The following is a 26,390-nucleotide window of genomic DNA, read 5'->3' as shown; positions in this document are numbered from 1 at the left end:
CGCGAGCTCGAAGAACATATCGGCCAGCGCAGCGCCCGAGCTCGTCGGATCGCTCTGCTTGGACGTTAGACCATTGGTTAGACAGCAGAGGCGAAAGCTGAAAGCTCGAAAAGCAACCTGTTACACCGAGAGGGCGAACGGCTCGCGTCCGCTCGCTTGTGAAGCCAGAAAGACCCTCCGGCTTCCGTTGTGGAGGCTCCGCTGATAGCAGCGATAGTGTGCTTGTTTCTGCAAACAACACGGAATGGCGCCAGCAACAATTTGCTGACCCACAGACGTCTGGGCACTTATCGCCGTTAAAATACGGTAGTCCTAGCGGAGAATTCGGCGGCATGCGCCCACGATCGCCCGCCGTTCGGATCCTGATAAGAGTCCTCGTGCCCAGCGTGTCGCCGTTCCCAAAATCCGTGGGATTTTGTCGGCAGCCGCTTCTGCGATGGGGCCTGGCTTTCGGACGGCGCTCCTTCCCTGTGTTACAAGGAGTGTTCCCCTGAGCAGCACTCATAAAGCACGGGTTGAAATGCCAGGTTTCTTTTTTTTTTATATACAACTCCTCTTCTGCGAGATTTTCCCGGTTAAAGCCGGTCCCTCTATTTTATGAAAAGCACACACCAATACATCAAACCTGAGGGCGCGATGGAGAAATGAAGCACAGGTACATACCACGGAGTAGACTGCCCCAAAAAGTCAACATCCAGCGCTCCTTGCCCTCAAACTGAGTTGCCAATTTACTATACAACAAGTGACAGACGTTCATAGGCGCTACATGCAGAAGAGCTTACCTCAGAGCACACCGTCCTTGTCTGTCTCTCGTTGTGTATGTTACGATATTCGCGTTTGTTGAGGATGCATCTGTTTGCACCATCAAAAATAAAACAAACGGAACGTGCGACAAGGTGCGACGAAGGTACAAAGGTGTGATGCGCAGAGGTGTGAGAAATACAAACTAAGCGCCCAGAGATTCTTGCGCTGAAGTTTAACCTAGAACTTTTCTATACAAAACGGGAGAGCCGTTCGTACGGGCCACACGGGACACACCCTTGGTGGCACAAAATGTTGCAGCAGTGTTTCACTGCAGTGTTTCTACAATGTGGATAATATCTTCTTGAAATCACATTCAGCTAACGGTAGCATGCAACATCCCAACAACGTTACTGCAATGTTTCAGCAATGTTGCTGCATCGTTGCTGAAATGTTTAAGCAGTGTTATAGAACGTTTTAGAAAACATAAAACAAGATACATAAACAAACATAAAGTAACATACAATACATCCACGCATGCTGCATGCACACCTTGAAGATTGGGCTCCTGCCTTTCATAGCTTGACCAGCCAGCAGCTTGCAAGAACGGCAGTTCTTAAACAGACAAACAAATCTGCAGAGTGTCTATCAAAACTTTTTAATGCCTTTCGAACTTTAAACCCGGAACAAATGGAGATATTTCTTGCCTGGCTTCTGCAATGCTGCATCCTGCACGAGTACCTGCTGAGTGTAGCCCAAGTGCTGCAAAGCAGACAAAAAGTTACACTTGAAGCTCTGAAATCTGATGGAGAATTCCTGCAAAAAGAAATGGTCTGCTAGCTCTTGTATCTTATCATGGACATGTCTTGACAGCAACATGTCACGAAGAGTGCGAAACATGGAGTAAAACTCAACACATCCTTACAGGTCAGCTTTCTCGATTAGGTATTCAATGCTCATTTAAGCTCCTTTCTTAAAGTCTTATTACTGTGGCTTAAATATTGCTTTTACCATGGTAAATGACATTATATATTATAGGAAGGGGCCTATGACGGGGTCGCGAAAAACACCAACCTTAGCCTTACATTACCACTCAACGCTGCCCAAATTAACAATATCGGCGAGCGCTCGAAGGATTAGGTAGTGTAATTTACAGTCTTAAAAGAAATACAAAGTACTTTACATTTCATTGCAGCACAAGCTTTCCTACGCCGTTTTTCTATTGATCGTGCTCGTGCATCCTCACCATAGGTGAGAAACGCGTGGCGACCTCAGTGGTTGTGTTTGGCTAGGCGCGCGTCTATTCTTTGGTTCTGAGCTTTCAGGAGGTTGAGTCATGCGCCGCATAAATGCGCGCTTACATCCAACGTGCCCCCATCGGAGTCGGGCTACAAGCATGGGCTGCGACACGAAAGCGCGCCCTCTGTGGTGTGCATGGAAACTCTTGTGCTTGAGAGATACATTTATTTTTACAAAAGCATACAGTGGCCGCATGGACATGAGTTATAGTGCAATTCCGTGCGCATTACCAAAACTAAGCAATCAAACTGCCAGGTATTTGTGTTCAAGTACTGATATGCGTATTCCCAGGACGCTCATACTTAGAGCTCACTCAACGATACTTCTGTAAGGTTTTGCAACATGCATTGCAAATATTAAAATCACGTATTAATCGCTACCATTTCACGCGCATGTTATTAGCCTCAATAGTAGCCAGCTCATTGGATGTTGCGGTGATGCGGTGAAAGTGCAGCACGGATGCAGTAGAATCTCGATGTTCGATTCCCTGAAGAAGGCTTCGAAACCTGTCCAATCATGCAGTTCGACTTGAAAGAAGACTAGGAGGCGTGCGTCTGGAACATGACAGCCGAACATATATTTACAGCACATTTACAGAGGGATAAACTGGAAGAGGCAGAAATGAATTCGATAAAAGAACAAACCTTGCGTTTCTTTACTTGCCGACGTAAGTGGTTGGAGCCTAAGTAGAACCGCGATACCTGCTATCCATGGGACCCCAGCTACTAATGGACTTTCTAATTCATTCAGTTGCATTATTCAACCTTTAATTGGCAAAGAAATAGGGACGGACATTATCAGTAGCCTGCCCCAAGCATCAATTCTCCAATCAGAAATGTCACATGAGGTGGGAACTAACCGTGGGTAGGGCACAGCCTCAAAGCCAGGGGCCCATTAAGAACACAAATTAAATCAAAAACAAACACGACGTCACCCTCTCTCCGGTAGGGGTGCCCGCACCCTCTCCCTTCGAGGGCTGTCTTCTCACTTGCCTCCTGTACCCCCCCCCCCTCCCCTTTATGCTCGAGTTTCTGGTAAAATTCTTTACATTAAGGTTCTCCCACCAGTCATGCATGCTTGTCGTCCGCCAACAACAAAAGAGAAGGCGAATGAGCCACGAAGCAGCTATAGCAAAGGCGACGGGCTGCTCGGTGATCCAGATAAGGAACTATGTTCCTACCCACGCATTTTGTAACTACGCTAGATAGACGCCCTGCCTCTCCGAACAAGATAAGCAGGGGTCCTATTTCCCACGGATTGGATCACTATGTCAAAGAGACGCCGTACTTCTTTTCAGGCACTCGTTTCCGCCATCCTTGAAAAGCATTATTAGAAGTTTCAGGAATACCAGAGACGTATAAACGGACCCGTATACTGGTCGCCAAGGTGCGATTAAGGGACGAACAGTCAAACGCGACAGAGGTGTGCACAGCAGGCCGAAGCGAGCCTGTCCGGTTCACTCACTCAGAAAAAAAAATAATAAAATTTGGCTCTCTAACCCGCGGTACGCCTGGATTACCTATATCTTACACTGCAACAATGCATGCATAGTGGCCATCTTGTTCTCGCGTATATGCAGTGAGTGTTGTGACACGTCGTTGTAACCAAATAAACCTTTACGCACAAATTTAATTATGTGAGTATTAAGCGCTCACATGAGAGCATTCTTTCCTTCATCCATGCATGATACCAATAGCGACCCACAGTATTCGTCCTGCCTCCTTTCTCGGCTGTTCTCGCCGTCTCGTCGCGAACAGTTCAAACCAAATTCAAATTCAAATTTATTTCAATATCAGAACGTACGTTGCAATACTGCGGGTGCAGGCAAAAAGGCCCTCAGGAGGCTTGACGAAACCTACACCGTAATAACAAACACTGGCAGAAAGAGCTATGATGATCACTATGCTAGGAATGGGCACAAAACAATAGGAAAAATTCGGAAGAACACTAAAGAAACAAAAGAGAAAACAAATGACATGCAATCTTCTTTCAGAGTGAGGAGATACATTCTGAGTGAAGGGTAGTTGCCAAACATTATTTTAACATTTGACGCCCGTAATTTGTTCTGGTGCGAGGAACTGCCCAGCGTTCAGTGCTACCTGTGTTGTAGAGATGGTTCACAATGTTAATGAAGGAATATCTTTGATGTATGTGTCAGTTTCATGGCATTTTCGTACTGCCTGTCGTTGCTGAGAGTAAACCGACAAAATTTCTCTCAGACACTCCGCTAGTTCATTAGCAATTAAAATTTGTTCAGCGATGGCACTTCGTGGTAAGTGGTGTTCTACATTAGATTTGTGTGCGTTCCTTGCTGATTCTGTCAGAATTAACCGACAATGCCCATCGTATGCAGCGACCGCAAAATGTAATAACATGCTTTGGCAGCAGTGGGACCGTTAACGTCATCTCGCGACGGCTGGCGAAAGAATGGAGGCTGCGGCGATAGTGTGCTCGTTCCTCCAAAGAACGTGCGATGGCGCTACGGGTACCACTGCTCCGAAAGCTTGTCATTTGGTTCGCCGTCGCCGAAGACCACACAACATCGCACGGCGAAACCGGTCAGGCGCATTGAAAGAACGAAGGCACAAGCGATAGCACGCACTCATACCTTTAATGCACGTGAGGAGGCAATCAAAGACAAAGAACCTTAAGAACAAACGCGGGCACAGGAAACGCGAACGAGCAGGGACCCGTGCGCAGAGCGCCACAAACGCGAGCTCCAACGTTACAAAGAGCTCCCATGAGAAACAAAAATCACTCTGCGTTTTGCAAAAATACAACTAGCCAAATTTTCGTTGAAATTTCAATGTAAACACCCAATAGTAAAAGCACCTGCTATCTCACCTTCATGTCAGTGCAAACAAAATAATTGCGGTTGTCACACTGCTCACAGCGCACGGTGGGCCTGGTCGGCGCATGCCGTCGTTTCTCGTACCCTTGATGTGCGATGCAGGAGCAGAATTCGTCCGTGCAATAACTGTAGAGGAAACATCTGCACCGGTGAATCTCGACGTCGCTTCTAGGGCCTCAGGCTTAGTGAACCAGATGGAAAAGAAGCGCGGAAAACCAACTGAAAGCCGCAGAACCTCTTTTCAGCAGCGAGCGTAGCCGCAGCACCGAGTCAGAAAACTACCCAGAGCGGCAGCAGGAGCGCCGATCGCTGTCCCCATGCCTAAGAAACTATGTGTCGCACCGTCGTCTGACTTGACGGTGGTGCAACATTTAGTTCACTGCAGGCTGCGGGGTGCTGGGACTCCCATACTCGTGCCGCTCTACCCCTACCGCCCTCCGCCACGTCAGTGCATGCGCAACAGCCCAGGTCTTTTTAACCCGCTGTTTAGTCCGCCTCTCCTTCTCTGGCGTAAATCACTTATTTTCCATCGAAATACTCTGTACCCTATTTTTTTTTTACCCTATCTCTCAAATTTTCAACTTTTTTTTTGCGCTATTTGTCAAAGTAGATATAAATAATTTGTAGAAAACCGATGGCCGACCTTGAACGATGGTCGAGTGGTTAGAGACGCTGGCGACAGATTAAGAGGACCAGAGTTCGAATCCCAAGTTGATTTCTTCAGCTGTTCTTATTTAACTGAAAATATTATTAAATTCTCTCCTGCACGATTATCCGGGTTGTTGCCGGTCGCTCTCTATTTTCGAAACCTGACAGTAAGCAAAAAAAAAACGAGTGTGCGATGGAGGAATATCGAATAGGTACAGGCTGCGGAATAGGGCGCATATCGAACTCAACGTCCAAGACTCCTCGCGCTGTATATCCACCGCTAATTTCGACTACTATAAAAAAGTATCGACCGTTTGTAGCAGATTCTGGCGGCAAACCTTAGCGCAGGACATGGCGCGAAACATAGGAAGCAATGAAAATGACTGCGAAATCCTCACAGGCCCTCCTCCGCCCGCACATATCCCTCTTGGGCGGTAATTTACGGCAAACTAGAAGGGCTCTCGAAGCGTTACACTCCGCTTCATGTCCAGAAGAAAATTGTTAATTGTTTGCTAAAAATCAAGCTGCCGGATTTCATGGAAAATATTACTATACAAAAAGGGTGAGCCGTTCTTACGAGCCATACGCGTAACACGTACCTCATCCCGGAATACAATCGTCTTGTCGTTCTCTCATTGTGAACGTTGCGATATTCGCGTTTGGTGGGAATCTGTTTGGACCATAAAACAATAAACAAAACGGAAGCGTGCGAGAAGGTGCGACGGAGGCAGAAAGAACATCATCGCAGAGGATTCCACAATACAAATTGAGCCCAAGAGATTCTTGCGCTGAAGTTTAACCGAAAATATTACTATACAAAAAGGGTGAGCCGTTCTTACGAGCCACACGCGTAACAAGTACCTCATCCCGGAATACAGTCGTCTTGTCGTTCTCACATTGTGAACGTTACGATATTCGCGTTTGGTGCTAATCTGTTTGGACCATAAAACAATAAACAAAAAGGAAGCGTGCGAGAAGGTGCGACGGAGGCAGAAAGAACATCATCGTAGAGGATTGCGCAATACCAATTGAGCCCCAGAGATTCTTGCACTGAAGTTTCGCCGAAAATATTACTATACAAAAAGGGAGAGCCGCTGGTAGTTGATAATCACGACAAACATCAGCGCGGAAAATGGTTCGAAATACGGGAGGCAATGAAAACGGCCAGGAAAACGTCACAGGCCCTCCATTACCTGTTTATGACAAACTGAAAGGGGTCTACAAGAGCCACACTCCGCTACCTCTTCAGAAGAAAATTGTTGATTCTCTCCTTAAAAACGAGCTTCGGGATCACGTACACGTCTTTACCGATGGCTCTGTTAAATCGGGATCAGGCGCGGCAGCATGTGTTATCCCCTCGCTGAGACTCGCCAGAATGTGCCGTCTAGGTTTCCCTGCCAACTCTACAGTGGCCGAGATTGCTGGGCTTCACCTTGCCGCAGATATTATACTAGATTCCGTACGCCCAGAGAAGCCCATCGCAATTCTCTGTGACTGCCAGCCGGCACTTCGCAGGCTCCAAAATTTAGAGATGGCTACCCAAGGAGAGATCAGCCTTGCCCGTAAACTATACGCGTTAAGAGACATGGGCTACCGGATCTCCATCCATTGGATTCCGTCCCACGTAGGGATTAGGGGAAACGAAGACGCAGACTTGCTGGCGAAAGAGGCGCGTGTCACCAATGTTCCTTTCACGGACGCGGTAAACGAATCCGACTGTTCTCGTCAACGCCGAGATGTCAAGCAAAAGCAGCTCCACTCCAAACCATGACACCTCCAGCTTGCGACGAAACGTGGGAATCACTGAAGAAAAACTGTAAAGCGATTGTCGGTGGAACGTTTACTGCGCTAGTCTTTTACGCCGCTGTTGATTCTGTTGTTGATGAATAAAGTTCGCGTATACATTTATTAACATTCGTTTCTTGTCTCAATTTTCATTCTTTTTACAACACAGCGTATCGCTTCCTTCTATCGCATACACAGTGATTGTCCTTTTTTTCATGTGGTATAGCTAGCTCCGTTATCTGCGAGGTTTACACACTAATGTTTGCTACATCCGAGGTGATAAACTTAGGTTCGGTATATCTCATGCCAGCAGACAGAAGTTCGTTATACCAGAGGTGGCATACTGAGTTTCGGTATGTCCTGGTAGTAATCTGAAGCTCTCTATATTCCAGGTGGCCCCGCATGATGGCGGACGATATTTCCTACCCTTGTAATTCTGCTGTTCTGAAAAAAAAAGTCCTTTTCGGCATTAAAATTGGCCAACCTCTGCTACACCTATCAGTCACAAACATCCTCCTCTCCCAACGCACATCCCTCCCGTGCAGCCACACATCTCTAGCTTCTAGGCTCATTACCAACGTGACATTCACAAATGTGTTGTGTTTAATGGCACATGAGCTGCTAAGGACATCAAGCGCCAAGCTCAAGATAAACGTGAATTTTCTTTCGAGAGATTTTTGCTAATACGTGAATATGTGAAAAAAAAGTGAGGTTGAGGATCTGAAAAGTTAGTTCGTTCTACAAGGAAGGAAATTTTTTAAATGCCTACTAGTAAAAGCCTTTAAAGGAGGCCGGGCAATCTCAGCGACTGTCTTTGGCTATTCAAGGCTCCCGAGGTTGTCATCCAATCAAACAAGGATCTCATCCTTCTTCTCAGGAATGAGAAAATGGCTGAAGTGTATCATATGCTAAAGCGGTGCAGCGGATCAAGATTTGCAGTTTTTCATGAACACTTGCTCCTTTTACGATCCTTAAATAACAAGACATGCTAACAAATGCATTTTCACCTCAGAGCCGGACTGGGTATAAAGGACTGAATTCATTAAAAACGTTACTAAAGGGCTTCTCACTTAGTTTGCCGTGTGCTGAATAAGAGAAAAAAAAATTTATTTTGGGGTCGTCTCTACATATCTCACAAAGACATTTGTCTTCTTTTGCAGTAAGAAATGATCGGTAATGTTTGTATCTCCAATGCGGAGACGACATAGAATTGCTTCTAAGAATCGTTCCGTCCGCCTACAAGTTTTTACTCACAAAGGTCGGGCTTTACAAAGTGCAGCTTATTGTTAACTTCATTGTCCCATGAAGCCTTCCATTTTGCTTCCAGTTTATTTGGGACAAATTTCAGGCAGTCTTTTGTGGCATGTTACTCATTTTACTTTACCTTTACGGGCAAGTGCAGCACATGCGTCAGCGCTCTCATTCCCGCTGATTCCCACGTGACTAGAAACCCAGCAAATATTTATTAAGGCGAAAGCCTTTAATGTCTCATCGTTGTAAGCAGCAGTTGTCGACAGAAAATGTCACGCTTTTCAATTGGTCAAAACGGCCGTGACGTCACACTGCGCGAATTTCAAACGGGGCCAATTGTACTTTAGCTAGTCACCATGCAACCAATTGAAGGGATCGTATAGTGATGCTCCAAGTAAGTGGGACTGAGCTTAGTTAATTGCTTAATTATCCAATTAGCCTAATTAACTTTTCTAGTCAGGCCATATAAATAAATAAAACCGAGTAGGAAATTGGTCGAGCTCGGGAATCGAACCCCGGTCTTCGGTGTGCTAGACGAGCATGCTATCCACTCCGCCATGCCAGCTCGATGGTTTGGAATGAACAAAGGCGCGTCTAGTGAATACGGTGTCTTCGCTCACTGCCATCCTCCTGCCTTCCCTTCCGGCGAGGTTTAGGTGTCCACCGAGATATGAGAGACAGATACATTTCCTTTCCTCAAAAACCAATTTACTTCCTCCCTTCTTCTACGGTACGGTTCAGGTGGCCACCGAGATGACAGAGAATTACTGCGCCATTTCCTTTCCTCAAAAAGCGTTGCGTTCAAAGGGCAAGGCATCGCGCCGAACGGGTGGTGGCGTTCCGTGGACTCCCTGGCAGCGCTACAACACGCTGTCGCGTTCCACTCCTAAAGGCGAAGCTTAAGCGTCATTAATTAGCAGTTCATTAGTGTTAGCGCATTAATCAGTAATCAACCATTAATTAGTGATTTGTCATCACTTAGTAATTAGTACTCATTTATATGTGACGCCACCAGTGCCACAGAAGCAGCCAAAGTGGTGTGGAAAACGCTTTCGCCTCTACGCACTTTAGACAGTCAAAGTGCCCCTGAATTTTTGTACGTCCTTGTGTATCAGCTTTTGTCAAATTATGTATTATGCTTCCTATTATGGGTTCAACTGCGTTTCTCGAGTTTATTGCTGCAATTGAACCGAGGGAGTCAGTCAAAAGATTTGGCAAAACAGAATTCATAAATGTTTGGCAGCCAATCTAGAGGGCGAGTTAACCAAGAAAAGTAGCCGGGCCTGCGTTGGCTGCGAATCATGAAAGCAAGGAAGTTTGTAGCTGCTGGCAAAAGCACGGTAACGCGTCGCCCCGACCGCTGCTGTTGTTCAGCAAGAAAACCTCGCAAAAGCGCGACACTGGGCCGCCCTGCTGGATTCTTAGCTTCGATGGAACGAATCTGCGCAATTTACACGTATTCACAACTTAAATGGGAATTTTACTATTCTTTATGCTTTGCGACAATTTTTTTTACATTTTTCGGCTAGTCTTAATTTTTTCAAGAAAAATTTTTCCTTCCGGGCTAGTTGGTGGATACTGAATGAGGAAAAGTTCCACAGCGCTGAAAAAATCCGAGCACACAGAAGACAAGGGCGCCCGTGCTGTCCTTCTCTTCTGTGTGCTCCTATATTGTAGCGGCATGGAAGATTTCCTTTATTAATATATTCATCGAGTTCTGTGGCTCTAAGATGAACGAAGAAGTGACTTCGCATTCATGAGGCGCCCATATTATCATTCTACCTGCCTGTTATGAGGCCCAGCAAGAATATAGCATCAGTGATATCATCATCAATCATTAATCAATCAGTCTTTATTTTCGCATACATTGTACAGCGAAAAAAGGTGACTGGAGAAAAAGCCGCTTCGTTGCGGCTTGACTGAGCTCCAGTCACCCATCACCCATTAGCAGCGACGAACGATGCACTTGCATGCCGAAACAAAAACTGGTTTGGCACATAGTGGCGAGAAAAATAAACATGCTAAATACAGGAGAAACAAACAAAAATGCACACATCAGAAATACCATAACTGGAAAAGAAACTTGGATAAGACATTAATACACTATGTAACGATGGTAATAAACGACTTTTGTATGAATAATTCGGTAATACGTTTATGAGGTAGTTGTGCAATATCAATTTGTAGTGTATCACAGTGATTAAGTATTGTTGGTAACGTGTGTTGAGTCATCATTATGCCGTAATTAGTTCGTGATGCTGGAACCAACCAAGGTGACTGATTACGAAGACAGTAATTACTCAAAGGAGGTTTTAGTTGTGCTAAGTCTAAAAACAAATCTAAGGTGCCTTTAAGGGCCCTTTTGTAGGTGGAAAGTAATTTATACATATATATGTCTTGTGTTTTGATGATCTTATGTGCAATAAAAAGTGGTGATGTGTGTTCGAAGAATGGCACATTTGCAACAGCGCGTAGGGCTCGTTTCTGAAGAACAAAAATTTTCTGCATGTTCGTTGTGGTGGTGTTGCCCCATATTAAAACACAATAACACAAGTGGGAATGGAAAAGAGCATAATAAATAACACGCTTCACTGCAGTTGGAAGGAAAAGGCGGCATCGGTTTATCATTCCCACAGCCTTGCTTAATTTTGACGAAAGGTAGTTGATGTGATCATTCCAGGACATGTGTTCTGAAAAAATCACCCCAAGTGATTTAACACATTTTTCTACAGATACTATGTATGGACCTAAATTAACAGTTTTTGGGACATCAATTAATGAGCTGCGGGCACGAAATAGCACGCATTTTGTTTTCGATTCATTTAGACTCAACGAATTGCTTTTACACCAATCTTGCAGTTTGTAACAAAAAACCCTTGCCTTTGTTTCTAGTTCCGCCATGTCCTTCCCAGAAAAAAACACAGTACAGTCGTCGGCGTAGATAAAAACGGCAGTTGTTTTCTAATTTTACAATATCATTGATGTAGTAAAGAAACAAAATAGGCCCAAGGATACTTCCTTGGGGAACTCCTGATTCTATACATCTGAGGCGCGATCTATGATTATTTATGTCCGTGAATTGGAATCGGTCTTTCAGATAAGACTGCATCACTTGTTGAGCAGTTCCTCCGAAGCCATATCATTCAAGTTTTTGTAGCAAAATTGAATGATTCACGCAATCGAACGCCTTACTAAAGTCTAGATATAGCCCCAGAACCAATAGTTTGTTCTCCAAATTCTTTAATATCATGTCTTTCTGCGCCAGAAGCGCAATTTCTGTTGTACGGTTCTTTCTAAAGCCGAACTGGCACCTAGTAATGAGTTCATGTTTCTGAGAGAAGTTATCGGCGCGTATTTTAATCACCTTCTCTAGGCCCTTAGAGAAAATTAGAAGTATGGAAAGTGGCCGGTAATTGGCAAAAGTATTTTTGTCACCATATTTGTGGATTGCGATTACCCTTGCGATTTTCATATTACTAGGCAAAACACCTGTGGAAAGTGCGCAGTTGTAGATGTGGGTTAATATAGGAGCAATTACGTCCAAGACGTATTTAACCGGTCTGATTTCTATATCTATTGCATCGCGACTGTGGCCGTTTTTAAGGAGACGAAAAAGTGAAGTAACTTCAGAAACGCATGTGGGCTGGAAAAAAAGTAGAATGTGGTAAAGGCAAAATGCACAATGCGGCTTCTGGAGAAGGTTTAGAGCTGCCTATCTCAATGAAGATATCACTGATATGTGCCCAGGTGTACGCCTATAAATCGTAAAGACCACGACAGATCGAATCACCATGCAAGGTCGATCACCTGCGGTCATACCAGTCATACTTACTGCGTAGTAAACAAGCTCACGATAATCCGAGAGTGCGGCGTGTCGTTTGATGAGCAGCCCTCTGGAATTATTTCCTTCCTATGCAGGGTCGAGGGAAAGTCGTTAGACCGCGATTGCTCACCGCATACTTTTGAGGATTTCTTCAAGCTCACAGAGCACACACCACACCGCAGGCACACGCTTGAGTTGTCGTCGCCGATGCATACAGACACAAGAGCGATGAGATGCCTGATCTGCGATCTGCGGTTGGACTCAATTATTTGACGACGTTGTTCTCTATCCCAAGCAGCCGATTTCTGCCGAACGCATTCGTGGCAACGAGACGAAGCAGAACACAAAGCTATGGCGAGCATCCGTCTTCCGTTATCCGTGGACGTTTGCCGCCGTGACTGCCGACGCAGCTAGCGGTGGCCACCAGCCCATGTGACCATAATGCGCTTTCCCGTTAGGGGCGAATTTTCTGGCAGCCAGCGGGCTGCCCGAGCAGGGTATATCGAAGAAGGCCAGTGGCTGAGGAAGTTGAATTGAGGTTGAGGACGAGGCCTCCTGCGAAGCGACCGAAGAGCAAAGAGTCTTCCTCTTTCGAGAGGTGCGAGGAAGCCGCCCTCCGCGAGGGCATGCTTACACGTACATCTAGGAGCGAGGAGCACGACGTAGGGACGGCCGAAGGGTAAGAAGGTATCGGCAGGTGCAGCATGTCCACAGGATGGTTAGCGGCGAAGGTCCGCATTCCTCAGAGGTAATCCAAGGCAGGCACGAAGGCATGCGCGAGCTCGAAGAACATATCGGCCAGCGCAGCGCCCGAGCTCGTCGGATCGCTCTGCCTGGACGTTAGACCATTGGTTAGACAGCAGAGGCGAAAGCTGAAAGCTCGAAAGGCAACCTGTTACACCGAGAGGGCGAACGGCTCGCGTCCGCTCGCTTGTGAAGCCAGAAAGACCCTCCTGCTTCCGTTGTGGAGGCTCCGCTGATAGCAGCGATAGTGTGCTTGTTTCTGCAAACAACACGGAATGGCGCCAGCAACAATTTGCTGACCCACAGACGTCTGGGCACTTATCGCCGTTAAAATACGGTAGTCCTAGCGGAGAATTCGGCGGCATGCGCCCACGATCGCCCGCCGTTGGGATCCTGATAAGAGTCCTCGTGCCCAGCGTGTCGCCGTTCCCAAAATCCGTGGGATTTTGTCGGCAGCCGCTTCTGCGATGGGGCCTGGCTTTCGGACGGCGCTCCTTCCCTGTGTTACAAGGAGTGTTCCCCTGAGCAGCACTCATAAAGCACGGGTTGAAATGCCAGGTTTCTTTTTTTATATATACAACTCCTCTTCTGCGAGATTTTCCCGGTTAAAGCCGGTCCCTCTATTTTATGAAAAGCACACACCAATACATGAAACCTGAGGGCGCGATGGAGAAATGAAGCACAGGCACATACCACGGAGCAGACTGCCCCAAAAAGTCAACATCCAGCGCTCCTTGCCCTCAAACTGAGTTGCCAATTTACTATACAAAAAGTGACAGACGTTCATAGGCGCTACATGCAGAAGAGCTTACCTCAGAGCACACCGTCCTTGTCTGTCTCTCGTTGTGTTTGTTACGATATTCGCGTTTGTTGAGGATGCATCTGTTTGCACCATCAAAAATAAAACAAACGGAACGTGCGACAAGGTGCGACGAAGGTGCAAAGGTCTGATGCGCACAGGTGTGAGAAATACAAACTGAGCGCCCAGAGATTCTTGCGCTGAAGTTTAACCTAGAACTTTTCTATACAAAAAGGGAGAGCCATTCGTACGGGCCACACGGGACACACCCTTGGTGGCACAAAATGTTGCAGCAGTGTTTCACTGCAGTGTTTCTACAACGTGGATAATATCTTCTTGAAATCACATTCAGCTAACGGTAGCATGCAACATCCCAACAACGTTACTGCAATGTTTCAGCAATGTTGCTCCATCGTTGCTGAAATGTTTAAGCAGTGTTATAAAACGTTTTAGAAAACATAAAACAAGATACATAAACAAACATAAAGTAACATACAATACATCCACGCATGCTGCATGCACACCTTGAAGATTGGGCTCCTGCCTTTCATAGCTTGACCAGCCAGCAGCTTGCAAGAACGGCAGTTCTTAAACAGACAAACAAATCTGCAGAGTGTCTATTAAAACTTTTTAATGCCTTTCGAACTTTAAACCCGGAACAAATGGAGATATTTCTTGCCTGGCTTCTGCAATGCTGCATCCTGCACGAGTACCTGCTGAGTGTAGCCCAAGTGCTGCAAAGCAGACAAAAAGTTAACCTTGAAGCTCTGAAATCTGATGGAGAATTCCTGCAAAAAGAAATGGTCTGCTAGCTCTTGTATCTTATCATGGACATGTCTTGACAGCAACATGTCACGAAGAGTGCGAAACATGGAGTAAAACTCAACACATCCTTACAAGTCACCTTTCTCGATTAGCTATTCAATGCTCATTTAAGCTCCTTTCTTAAAGTCTTATTACTGTGGCTTAAATATTGCTTTTAACATGGTAAATGACATTATATATTATAGGAAGGGGCCTATGACGGGGTCGCGAAAAACACCAACCTTAGCCTTACATTACCACTCAACGCTGCCCAAATTAACAATATCGGCGAGTGCTCGAAGGATTAGGTAGTGTAATTTACAGTCTTAAAGGAAATACAAAGTACTTTACATTTCATTGCAGCACAAGCTTTCCTACGCCGTTTTTCTATTGATCGTGCATCCTCACCATAGGTGAGAAACGCGTGGCGACCTCAGTGGTTGTGTTTGGCTAGGCGCGCGTCTATTCTTTGGTTCTGAGCTTTCAGGAGGTTGAGTCATGCGCCGCATAAATGCGCGCTTACATCCAACGTGCCCCCATCGGAGTCGGGCTACAAGCATGGGCTGCGACACGAAAGCGCGCCCTCTGTGGTGTGCATGGAAACTCTTGTGCTTGAGAGATACATTTATTTTTACAAAAGCATACAGTGGCCGCATGGACATGAGTTATAGTGCAATTCCGTGCGCATTACCAAAACTAAGCAATCAAACTGCCAGGTATTTGTGTTCAAGTACTGATATGCGTATTCCCAGGACGCTCATACTTAGAGCTCACTCAACGATACTTCTGTATGGTTTTGCAACATGCATTGCAAATATTAAAATCACGTATTAATCGCTACCATTTCACGCGCATGTTATTAGCCTCAAGAGTAGCCAGCTCATTGGATGTTGCGGTGATGCGGTGAAAGTGCAGCACGGATGCAGTAGAATCTCGATGTTCGATTCCCTGAAGAAGGCGTCGAAACCTGTCCAATCATGTAGTTCGACTTGAAAGAAGACTAGGAGGCGTGCATCTGGAACATGACAGCCGAACATATATTTACAGCACATTTACAGAGGGATAAACTGGAAGAGGCAGAAATGAATTCGATAAAAGAATAAACCTTGCGTTTCTTTACTTGCCGACGTAAGTGGTTGGAGCCTAAGTAGAACCGCGATACCTGCTATCCATGGGACCCCAGCTACTAATGGACTTTCTAATTCATTCAGTTGCATTATTCAACCTTTAATTGGCAAAGAAATAGGGACGGACATTATCAGTAGCCTGCCCCAAGCATCAATTCTCCAATCAGAAATGTCACATGAGGTGGGAACTAACCGTGGGTAGGGCAAAGCCTCAAAGCGAGGGGCCCATTAAGAACACAAACTAAATCAAAAACAAACACGACGTCACCCTCTCTCCGGTAGGGCTGCCCGCACCCACTCCCTTCGAGGGCTGTCTTCTCACTTGCCTCCTGTACCCCCCCCCCCTCCCCTTTATGCTCGAGTTTCTGGTAAAATTCTTTACATTAAGGTTCTCCCACCAGTCATGCATGCTTGTCGTCCGCCAACAACAAAAGAGAAGGCGAATGAGCCACGAAGCAGCTATAGCAAAGGCGACGGGCTGCTCGGTGATCCAGATAAGGAACTATGTTCCTACCCACGCATTTTGTAACTACGCTAGATAGACGCGCTGCCTCTCCGAACAAGATAAGCAGGGGTCCTATTTTCCACGGATTGGATCACTATGTCAAAGAGACGCCGTACTTGTTTTCAGGTACTCGTTTCCGCCATCCTTGAAAAGCATTATTAGAAGTTTCAGGAATACGAGAGACGTATAAACGGACCCGTTACTGGTCGCCAAGGTGCGATTAAGGGACGAACAGTCAAACGCGGCAGAGGTGTGCACAACAGGCTGAAGCGAGCCTTTCCGGATCACTCACTCAGAAAAAAAAAATAATAAAATTTGGCTCTCTAACCCGCGGTACGCCTGGATTACCTATATCTTACACTGCAATAATGCATGCATAGTGGCCATCTTGTTCTCGCGTATATGCAGTGAGTGTTGTGACACGTCGTTGTAACCAAATAAACCTTTACGCACAAGTTTAATTATGTGAGTAGTAAGCGCTCACATGAAAGCATTCTTTCCTTCATCCATGCATGATACCAATAGCGACCCACAGTATTCGTCCTGCCTCCTTTCTCGGCTGTTCTCGCCGTCTCGTCGCGAACAGTTCAAACCAAATTCAAATTCAAATTTATTTCAATATCAGAACGTACGTTGCAATACTGCGGGTGCAGGCAAAAAGGCCCTCAGGAGGCTTGACGAAACCTACACCGTACTAACAAACACTGGCAGAAAGAGCTATGATGATCACTATGTTAGGAATGGGCACAAAGCAATAGGAAAAATTCGGAAGAACACTAAAGAAACAAAAGAGAAAACAAATGACATGCAATCTTTTTTCAGAGTGAGGAGATACATTCTGAGTGAAGGGTAGTTGCCAAACATTATTTTAACATTTGACGCCCGTAATTTGTTCTGGTGCGAGGAACTGCCCAGCGTTCAGTGCTACCTGTGTTGTAGAGGTGGTTCACAATGTTAATGAAGCAATATCTTTGAGGTATGTGTCATTTTCATGGCATTTTCGTACTGCCTGTCGTTGCTGAGAGTAAACCGATAAAATTTCTCTCAGACACTCCGCTAGTTCATTAGCAATTAAAATTTGTTCAGCGATGGCACTTCGTGGTAAGTGGTGTTCTACATTAGATTTGTGTGCGTTCCTTGCTGATTCTGTCAGAATTAACCGACAAAGCCCATCGTATGCAGCGACGGCGAAATGTAATAACATGCTTTGGCAGCAGTGGGACCGTTAACGTCATCTTGCGACGGCTGGCGAAACAATGGAGGCTGCGGCGATAGTGTGCTCGTTGCTCCAAAGAATGTGCGATGGCGCTACGGGTACCACTGCTGCGAAAGCTTGTCATTTGGTTCGCCGTCGCCGAAGACCACACAACATCGCACGGCGAAACCAGTCAGGCGCATTGAAAGAACGAAGGCACAGGCGATGGCACGCGCACATACCTTTAAAACACGTGAGGAGGCAATCAAAGACAAAGAATCTTAAGAAGAAACACGGACACAGGAAACACGAACGAGCGGCGACCCGTACGCAGAGCGCCACAAACGCGAGCTCCAACGTTACAAGGAGCTCTCATGAGAAACAAAAATCACTCTGCGTTTTGCAAAAATACAACTAGCCAATTCTTCGTTGAAATTTATATTTAAACACCCAATAGTAAAAACACCTGTTATCTCACCTTCATGTCTGTGCAAACAAAATAATTGCGTATGTCACACTGCAGACAGCGCACGGTGGGCCTGGTCGGCGCATGCTGTCGTTCGTCGTACCCTTGATGTGCGATGCAGGAGCAGAATTCGTCCGTGCAATAACTGTAGAGGAAACATCTGCGCCGGTGAATGTCGACGTCGCTTCTAGGGCCTCAGGCTTAGTGAACCAGATGGGAAAGAAGCGCGGAAGACCAATTGAAAGCCGCAGAACCTCTTTTCAACAGCGAGCGTTGCCGCAGCACCGAATCAGAAAACTACCCAGAGCGGCAGCAGGAGCGCCGATCGCTGTCCCCATGCCTAAGAAACTATGTGCCGCACCCTCGTCTGACTTTACGGTGGTGCGACATTTAGTTCCATGGTTTAGTTCACTGCAGGCTGCGGGGTGCTGGGACTCTCATACTCGTGCAGCTCTAGCCCTACCGCCCTCCGCCACGTCAGTGCATGCGCAACAGCCCAGGTGTTTTTAACCCGCTGTTTAGTCCGCCTCTCCTTCTCTGGCGTAAATCACTTATTTTCCATCGAAATACTCTGTACCCTATTTTTTTTTACCCTATCTCTCAAATTTTCAACTTTTTTTTTTGCGCTATTTGTCAAAGTAGATATAAATAATTAGTAGAAAACCGATGGCCGACCTTGAACGATGGTCGAGTGGTTAGAGACGCTGGCTACAGATTAAGAGGACCCGAGTTCGAATCCCAAGTTGATTTCTTCAGCTTTTCTTATTTAACTGAAAATATTATTAAATTCTCTCCTGCACGATTATCCGGGTTGTTGCCGGTCACTCTCTATTTTCGAAACCTGACAGTAATCAAAAAAAAAATGAGTGGGCGATGGAGGAATATCGAATAGGTACAGGCTACGGAATAGGGCGCATATCGAACTCAACGTCCAAGACTCCTCGCGCTGTATATCCACCGCTAATTTCGACTACTATAAAAAAGTATCGACCGTTTGTAGCAGCCTCTGGCGGCAAACCTTAGCGCAGGACATGGCGCGAAACATAGGAAGCAATGAAAATGACTGCGAAATCCTCACAGGCCCTCCTCCGCCCGCACATATCCCTCTTGGGCGGTAATTTACGGCAAACTAGAAGGGCTCTCGAAGCGTTACACTCCGCTTCATGTCCAGAAGAAAATTGTTAATTGTTTGCTAAAAATCAAGCTGCCGGATTTCACGGAAAATATTACTATACAAAAAGGGTGAGCCGTTCTTACGAGCCACACGCGTAACACGTACCTCATCCCGGAATACAATCGTCTTGTCGTTCTCTCATTGTGAACGTTACGATATTCGCGTTTGGTGGGAATCTGTTTGGACCATAAAACAATAAACAAAACGGAAGCGTGCGAGAAGGTGCGACGGAGGCGGAAAGAACATCATGGTAGAGGATTCCACAATACAAATTGAGCCCCAGAGATTCTTGCACTGAAGTTTCGCCGAAAATATTACTATACAAAAAGGGTGAGCCGTTCTTACGAGCCACACGCGTAACAAGTACCTCATCCCGGAATACAGTCGTCTTGTCGTTCTCACATTGTGAACGTTACGATATTCGCGTTCGGTGCGAATCTGTTTGGACCATAAAACAATAAACAAAAAGGAAGCGTGCGAGAAGGTGCGACGGAGGCAGAAAGAACATCATGGTAGAGGATTGCGCAATACCAATTGAGCCCCAGAGATTCTTGCACTGAAGTTTCGCCGAAAATATTACTATACAAAAAGGGAGAGCCGCTGGTAGTTGATAATCACGACAAACATCAGCGCGGAAAATGGTTCGAAACACGGGAGGCAATGAAAACGGCCAGGAAAACGTCACAGGCCCTCCATTACCTGTTTATGACAAACTGAAAGGGGTCTACAAGAGCCACACACCGCTACCTGTTCAGAAGAAAATTGTTGATTCTCTCCTTAAAAACGAGCTTCGGGATCACGTACACGTCTTTACCGATGGCTCTGTTAAATCGGGATCAGGCGCGGCAGCATGTGTTATCCCCTCGCTGAGACTCGCCAGAATGTGCCGTCTAGGTTTCCCCGCCAACTCTACAGTGGCCGAGATTGCTGGGCTTCATCTTGCCGCTGATGTTATACTAGATTCCGTACGCCCAGAGAAGCCCATCGCAATTCTCTGCGACTGCCAGCCGGCACTTCGCAGGATCCAAAATTTAGAGATGGCTACCCAAGGAGAGATCAGCCTTGCCCATAAACTATACGCGTTAAGAGACATGGGCTACCGGATCTCCATCCATTGGATTCCGTCCCACGTAGGGATTGGGGGAAATGAAGACGCAGACTTTCTGGCGAAACAGGCCCGTGTCACCAATGTTCCTTTCACGGACGCCGTAAACGAATCCGACTGTTCTCGTCAACGCCGAGATGTCAAGAAAAAGCTGCTCCACTCCAAACCATGACACCTCCAGCTTGCGTCGAAACGTGGGAATCACTGAAGAAAAACTGTAAAGCGATCGTCGGTGGAACGTTTACTGCGCTAGTCTTTTACGCCGCTGTTGATTCTGTTGTTGATGAATAAAGTTCGCGTATACATTTATTAACATTCGTTTCTTGTCTCAATTTTCATTCTTTTTACAACACAGCGTATCGCTTCCTTCTATCGCATACACAGTGATTGTCCTTTTTTTCATGTGGTATAGCTAGCTCCGTTATCTGCGAGGTTTACACACTAATGTTTGCTACATCCGAGGTGATAAACTTAGGTTCGGTATATCTCATGCCAGCAGACAGAAGTTCGTTATACCAGAGGTGGCATACTGAGTTTCGGTAAGTCCTGGTAGTAATCTGAAGCTCTCTATATTCCAGGTGGCCCCGCATGATGGCGGACTATATTTCCTACCTTTGTAATTCTGCTGTTTTTAAAAAAAAGCCCTTTTCGGCATTACAATTGGCCAATCTCTGCTACACCTACCAGTCAAAAACATCCTCCTCTCCCAACGCACATCCATCCCGTGCAGCCACACATCTCTAGCTTCTAGGCCCATTACCAACGTGACATTCACAAATGTGTTGTGTTTAATGGCACATGAGCTGCTAAGGCTATCAAGCGCCAAGCTCAAGATAAACGTGATTTTTATTTCTAGAGATTTTTGCTAATACGTGAATATGTGAAAAAAATTGATGTTGAGGATCTGAAAAGTTAGTTTGTTCTACCCAGTAATGTGGAAGGAAGGAAATCTTTTAAATGGCTACTAGTAAAAACCTTTAAAGGAGGCCGGGCAATCTCAGCGACTGTCCTTGGCTATTCAAGGCTCCCGAGGTTCTCATCCAATCAAACAAGGATCTCATCCTTCTTCTCAGGAATGAGACAATGGCGGAAGTGTATCATATGCTAAAGCGGAGCAGCGGATCAAGATTTGCAGTTTTTAAAGAACACTTGCCCCTTTTACGATGCTTAAATAAAAAGACATGCTAACAAATGCATTTTCACCTCAGAGCAGGACTGGGTATAAAGTACTGAATTCATTATAAACGTTACTTAAGGGCTTCTCCCTTAGTTTGCCGTGGTCTGAATAAGAGAATAAAACATTTTTCATTGTGGGGTCGTCTCTACATCTCTCACAAAGAGATTTGTCTTCTTTTACAGTAAGAAATGATCGGTAATGTTTGTATGTCCAATGCTGACACGGCGTAGAATTGCTTCTATGAATCGTTCCGTCCGCCTACAAGTTTTTACTCACAAAGGTCGGGCTTTACAAAGTGCAGCTTAGTGTTAACTTCATTGTCCCATGAAGCCTTCCATTTTGCTTCCAGTTTATTTGGGACAAATTTCAGGCAGTCTTTTTGTGGCATGTTTACTCGTTTTACTTTACCTTTACGGGCAAGTGCAGCACATGCGTCAGCGCTCTCGTTCCCGCTGATTCTAACGTGACTAGGAACCCAGCAAATCTTTATTGTACGTCCTTGTGTATCAGCTTCTGTCACATTATGTATTATGCTTCATATTATGGGTTCAACTGCGTTTCTCGGGCTTATTGCTGTGATTGCACTGAGGGAGTCGGTCTGGATAAGTCTGTCCTCTATGTTTTTTTTTTAATATTTGTTCCACTACTAGAGCAATGGTGAAGCATTCTGCTGTAAAAATTGAAGCGCACTGAGGCAGCGTGACTATTTCTCCCACTTCCTTTGCATTATCGCACTCCTTAAGTAGAGTGCTAATTTAAAACATCACCTGTAAAAATCGGTCTAATTATCGTAGTTTTCACATACTGCAAAAAAGACTTACTGTATATGCTCCTGTGGGGTTTTTCTTTTGTGAATATGTGTCAGTGCGAAATCGCATACATCAGGGAGCGTGCGCCAAGGTGGCAACGGGTCGGATATCTGGGCAACATCGGCAGGAGCGTAAAGCATGTTTATTTCTTGGCATTTTTTTTTTCAAAGCGGAGGAGGAGTGGTCTCATAACTTTGAGGTTTGTTGGTAAAGAGTGTTCCATATGGGCATTGAGTAACTAGGTGTAGCACGAATGTTTTAGCAGCGACCTTATTTACTGTATATACGCACCGGTAGGCAATTTTCTCCTGCTGATGAGGGGCTGCTTATTTCCTTCAGCGTTTAGGCTATTTACGGGGGATGTTCTGTACACCCTAGTTGAGAAGCGCAAATCAAGGATTTGCACTGGATCCAGCCTTTTAAGGTACAATGACCTGCAGAGACACATAATATGCATCCACAATCTACGGAAGAGGGCACTGCTGAGCGGCACAATAGGCACATCCTATCGTACCCCCCGCCTTTTCTTGACAGTACTTTGAGTATATTCGGAGATTACGGAAGCTTTCTTTTTTAGAGTGTTCATGTGGTTTAGGAACTTGAGCTTTGTCAAAGGTTAGGCCTAAATATTTATGTTCTTGCTTTACCTGAAGTACGGTTCCATTCAAGAGGACGGTGGGATGAATGTGCAGCCCTCTTTGGAGCGAGAAAACAACCTGTTTCTTGCGGGGAAAAACTAAACCCATTTCTGTCCGCCCAAATTGCTAACTGTTTATTGTGAGTCGTAATTCTATTTCACCGGTTCATATTGTACAGAATGTGCATGCAATTTGATGGTCATCGACGTAGGCTGTGTACATGATGGACTCTGGAATTATGTTGGCTGACGAATTCATTTTTACTATGAACAATGTAGGATTTAAAATGTATCCCTGAGGCACACCACTCTCCTGAGTGAAATTCTTCGTGCGGGTAGCACACAGACGAACTTGCAATTAACGGTGTGACACAAAGTCGCTCAAACATTTTATCATGCTCCAGCGGATTCCAAGCTGTGCCAGGTCACGCAGAATCCCGAACCTCCGTGTTGTGTCATCTGCATTCTCCATATCGAAAAACACAGCAAGGCAGTGATGCCGATGTACAAACGCCCCTCGGAATGTGTTTTACAGGCGGACGAGATGGTCAACTCTTGCGCCTGCTTTTTGAAAGCCACATTAGTGTATGTCAGGAAGGTAAAGGGATTCAAGAATAAACGTTAACCTATTATTATGAACGCGTTGAAAAGATTTCGCAAGACAGCATTCCTAAATGTTTGGCAGGCAATCTACTCGGCGAGTTAACCAAGCAAAGTAGTCGCGCCTGCGTTGGCTGCCAATCATGAAGGCAAAGGAGTGTGTAGCCGCCAGGCTGGTGGTAAACGCACGTTAACGTGTCGCCCCGACCGCTGCTGTTGTTCAGTAAGAAAATCTCGCAAAAGCGCGACACTGTTCAGCCCTGCTGCAATATTAGCTTCGATGGTATGAAGCTACATATTTTATATGCATTCACCATTTAAATGGTAATTCTTCTATCCTTGATCCTTGGCGAGCATTTCTTTCTACATTTTCCGGCTAGTCGTATTTTTGTCACGTAAAACCAATTGCTAGGCTAGTTGGTGGATACTGAGTAAGGGAAAAGCTCCACAACGCTAAAAAAGCCAACCACACAGAAGACAAGGGGGCCCGTGCAGTCCTTTACTTCTGTGTGCTCCTATTTTTTAGCCCTATCGAGGTTTTCCTTTATTCATATTTTCTTCGAATGCTGTGGCTAGAAGCCGAACGATGAATTGACTTCGAATTCATGAGCCGCCCATATTATCATCCTATCAGCCAGATATGAGGCCTTGCACTGAAATAGCATCAGTCATATCACTAATATATGCCCAGGTGAACGCCCATAAATCGGAACGACCACGGCAGAATGAATCACCATGCAAGGTCAATCATCTGCGTTCATACCAGCCATACTTACTGCGTAGTAAACAAACACGCAACAATCCGTTCCTAAAACCCGAGGGGTTTCGTCGGCAGCCGCTTCTGCGATGGCGCCTGGCTGTCGGACGATACTCCTTGCATGTATTACCAAGAGAGTGCCGGGCAGCACCCATAAGGCACGGTTACAAATTCCAGCGTTCTTTACTTTTTCTTATACAACTCCACTTCGGCGCCATTTTCCCGGTTGCAGACGGTCCCTCTATTTTACTGAACGCGCACAGCAATACCCGGAACCTGAGGGTGCGATGGAGGAATGACCATTAGGTACGCGCCGCGGAAAAGTGTGCCCCACAAACTGAACATCCAGAGCTCCTTGCGCTGAAGCTGAGGTGCCAAATTCCCATACTAAAAGTCACAGACGTTCATAGACGCTACATGCAAACGATCTTGGAGAGAAACAATTGGCATTGTCCGCCACATAGTGAACGTCACGATATTCACATTTGTTGCGGATACACGTTTGCAAGATAAAACAATAAACAAAAAGGGAGCGCGCGGCAAGGTGCGACAGAGGTATAAATATCTGCTGCACATCGCAGAAGAGTCCGCATTAGAATTGAGCGCCCAGAGGTTCTTGCCCTCAAGTTTCAGCGAAAATTTTGCTACACAAAAAGGCAGAGCTGTTCGTACAAGCCACAAGCGACACGCGTTATCTCGGAACACAGTGCTCGTATCCCTGTCTCATTGTGAAGGTTACGATATTCGCGTTTGGTACAGATTGGTTTGGACCATAAAACAATAAACAAAAAGGGAACGTGCGACAAGGTACGACAGAGGTACAAACAACGTCATCGTAATGGAGCGCGCAGAGATCCTTGCCCTGAAGTTTCACCAAAAATTTTAATATACAAAAAGAGTGAGCCGTTCGTACGAGCCACACGCGACACACCGTATCTCCGAACACAGTGGTCTTGTCTGTCTATAACTGTGAGCGTTAGGATATTCGCGTCTTGTGCGGGTACACCTCTTTGCACCCTAAAACAATAAACAAAAAGAGAACGTGCGACAAGGTGCGACCGAGGTGGAGGAAACGTCATCGTAAAGGAGTGCTCAATATAAATTGAGCGCATAGAGATCCTTGTCCTGAAGTTTCACCGAAAATTTTAATATACACAATGGGTGAGCCGTTCGTACGAGCCACACGCGACACACCGTATCTCCGAACACAGTGGTCCTGTCCGTCTCTAATTGTGAGCGTTAGGATATTCGCGTCTTGTGCGGGTACATCTCATTGCACCCTAAAGCAATAAACAAAAAAGGAACGTGCGATAAGGTGCGATGAAGATACAAAGAAGTGGATTGCATTAGTGTTGTGTCCCCTTATTGCTTTTGTGTGTGTGCGCCCCCGCGTCCTCCTCCTAACGACAGTTCGCATCCTCCTAACGACCACTCAATCCTCCTCCTAACGACCACTCGCATCCTCCTCCTAACGACCGCTTGCCCCTCGTCGCACGCTGTCGCCGGATGCCCCCCCACGGTGCGCCCCCGCACCCTCCTCCTGTTCTGGGAAGCCACTCCCTCCCGTGGACGCTTCTCCACTCCCTCCTTTCTTCGGGCGGCCAGTTCGGCTCCTGCCTCGGTCGACGCTGGTCGCACCCTCTTCAGGTTTAAATAAACGAAGTCTTAAAGTACCGTGTGCGTCTTTCGCTGCATTCAACACAGCGACCGGACACGACAGTGGCGACGAGAAAGTGGATTCGACCCGCGCTACGCAACGCTATTGACAAGCCATGGCTACGCGAGGGTTTCCCAATCAGATACCAGAGTTCAACGGCTCATCGTGGTCATCGTGGGTTGGACGCCTTCAGTTCTACTTTGAAGCTAACAACATCACAGACCCAGCCTTGAAGAGGGCCAACCTGCTGACGCTGTGCGGGGAGCAGACCTACGATACTGTCTGCGCCCTTATTCAGCCAAGCACACCAGCGGCAGTGTCTTACGACGACATCGTAAAAGCGCTGCAAAAGCACTACGACCCAAGGCCATCCGAGGTCTACAGCCGGGCTCGCTTCCAACGACGAGATCAACTGGGAGGAGAAACTGTGAGCGCC

The 26,390-nt window shown here is 46.1% G+C and overlaps 3 long non-coding RNA genes across 3 annotated transcripts; all 3 read right to left on the bottom strand.

Moving 5' to 3' along the window:
* Positions 1-1,382: 1,382 nt before the first annotated feature.
* LOC149333435 (uncharacterized) lies at positions 1,383-14,016 on the bottom strand. The gene is made up of 2 exons (XR_016285311.1): positions 12,408-14,016; positions 1,383-1,503 (listed from the first exon to the last, which is right to left on the bottom strand). It is a non-coding gene; the product is annotated as an uncharacterized LOC149333435 (long non-coding RNA).
* Positions 2,186-7,973, bottom strand: LOC149333436 (uncharacterized). Its single transcript, XR_016285310.1, has 2 exons — positions 4,885-7,973; positions 2,186-2,594 (listed from the first exon to the last, which is right to left on the bottom strand). It is a non-coding gene; the product is annotated as an uncharacterized LOC149333436 (long non-coding RNA).
* Positions 14,017-14,550: 534 nt separating the features above from the next.
* Positions 14,551-19,444, bottom strand: LOC149333434 (uncharacterized). The gene is made up of 2 exons (XR_016285307.1): positions 18,051-19,444; positions 14,551-15,760 (listed from the first exon to the last, which is right to left on the bottom strand). It is a non-coding gene; the product is annotated as an uncharacterized LOC149333434 (long non-coding RNA).
* Between the last annotated feature and the right edge of the window lie 6,946 nt (positions 19,445-26,390).

Source organism: Amblyomma mixtum, chromosome 8, assembly GCF_055824585.1.
Source record: "Amblyomma mixtum isolate Tamu chromosome 8, ASM5582458v1, whole genome shotgun sequence".
Classification (NCBI taxonomy): Eukaryota; Metazoa; Arthropoda; class Arachnida; order Ixodida; family Ixodidae; genus Amblyomma; species Amblyomma mixtum.
Note: the sequence above shows the minus strand (reverse complement) of the source record. Positions and strands in the feature narration are given on the sequence as shown.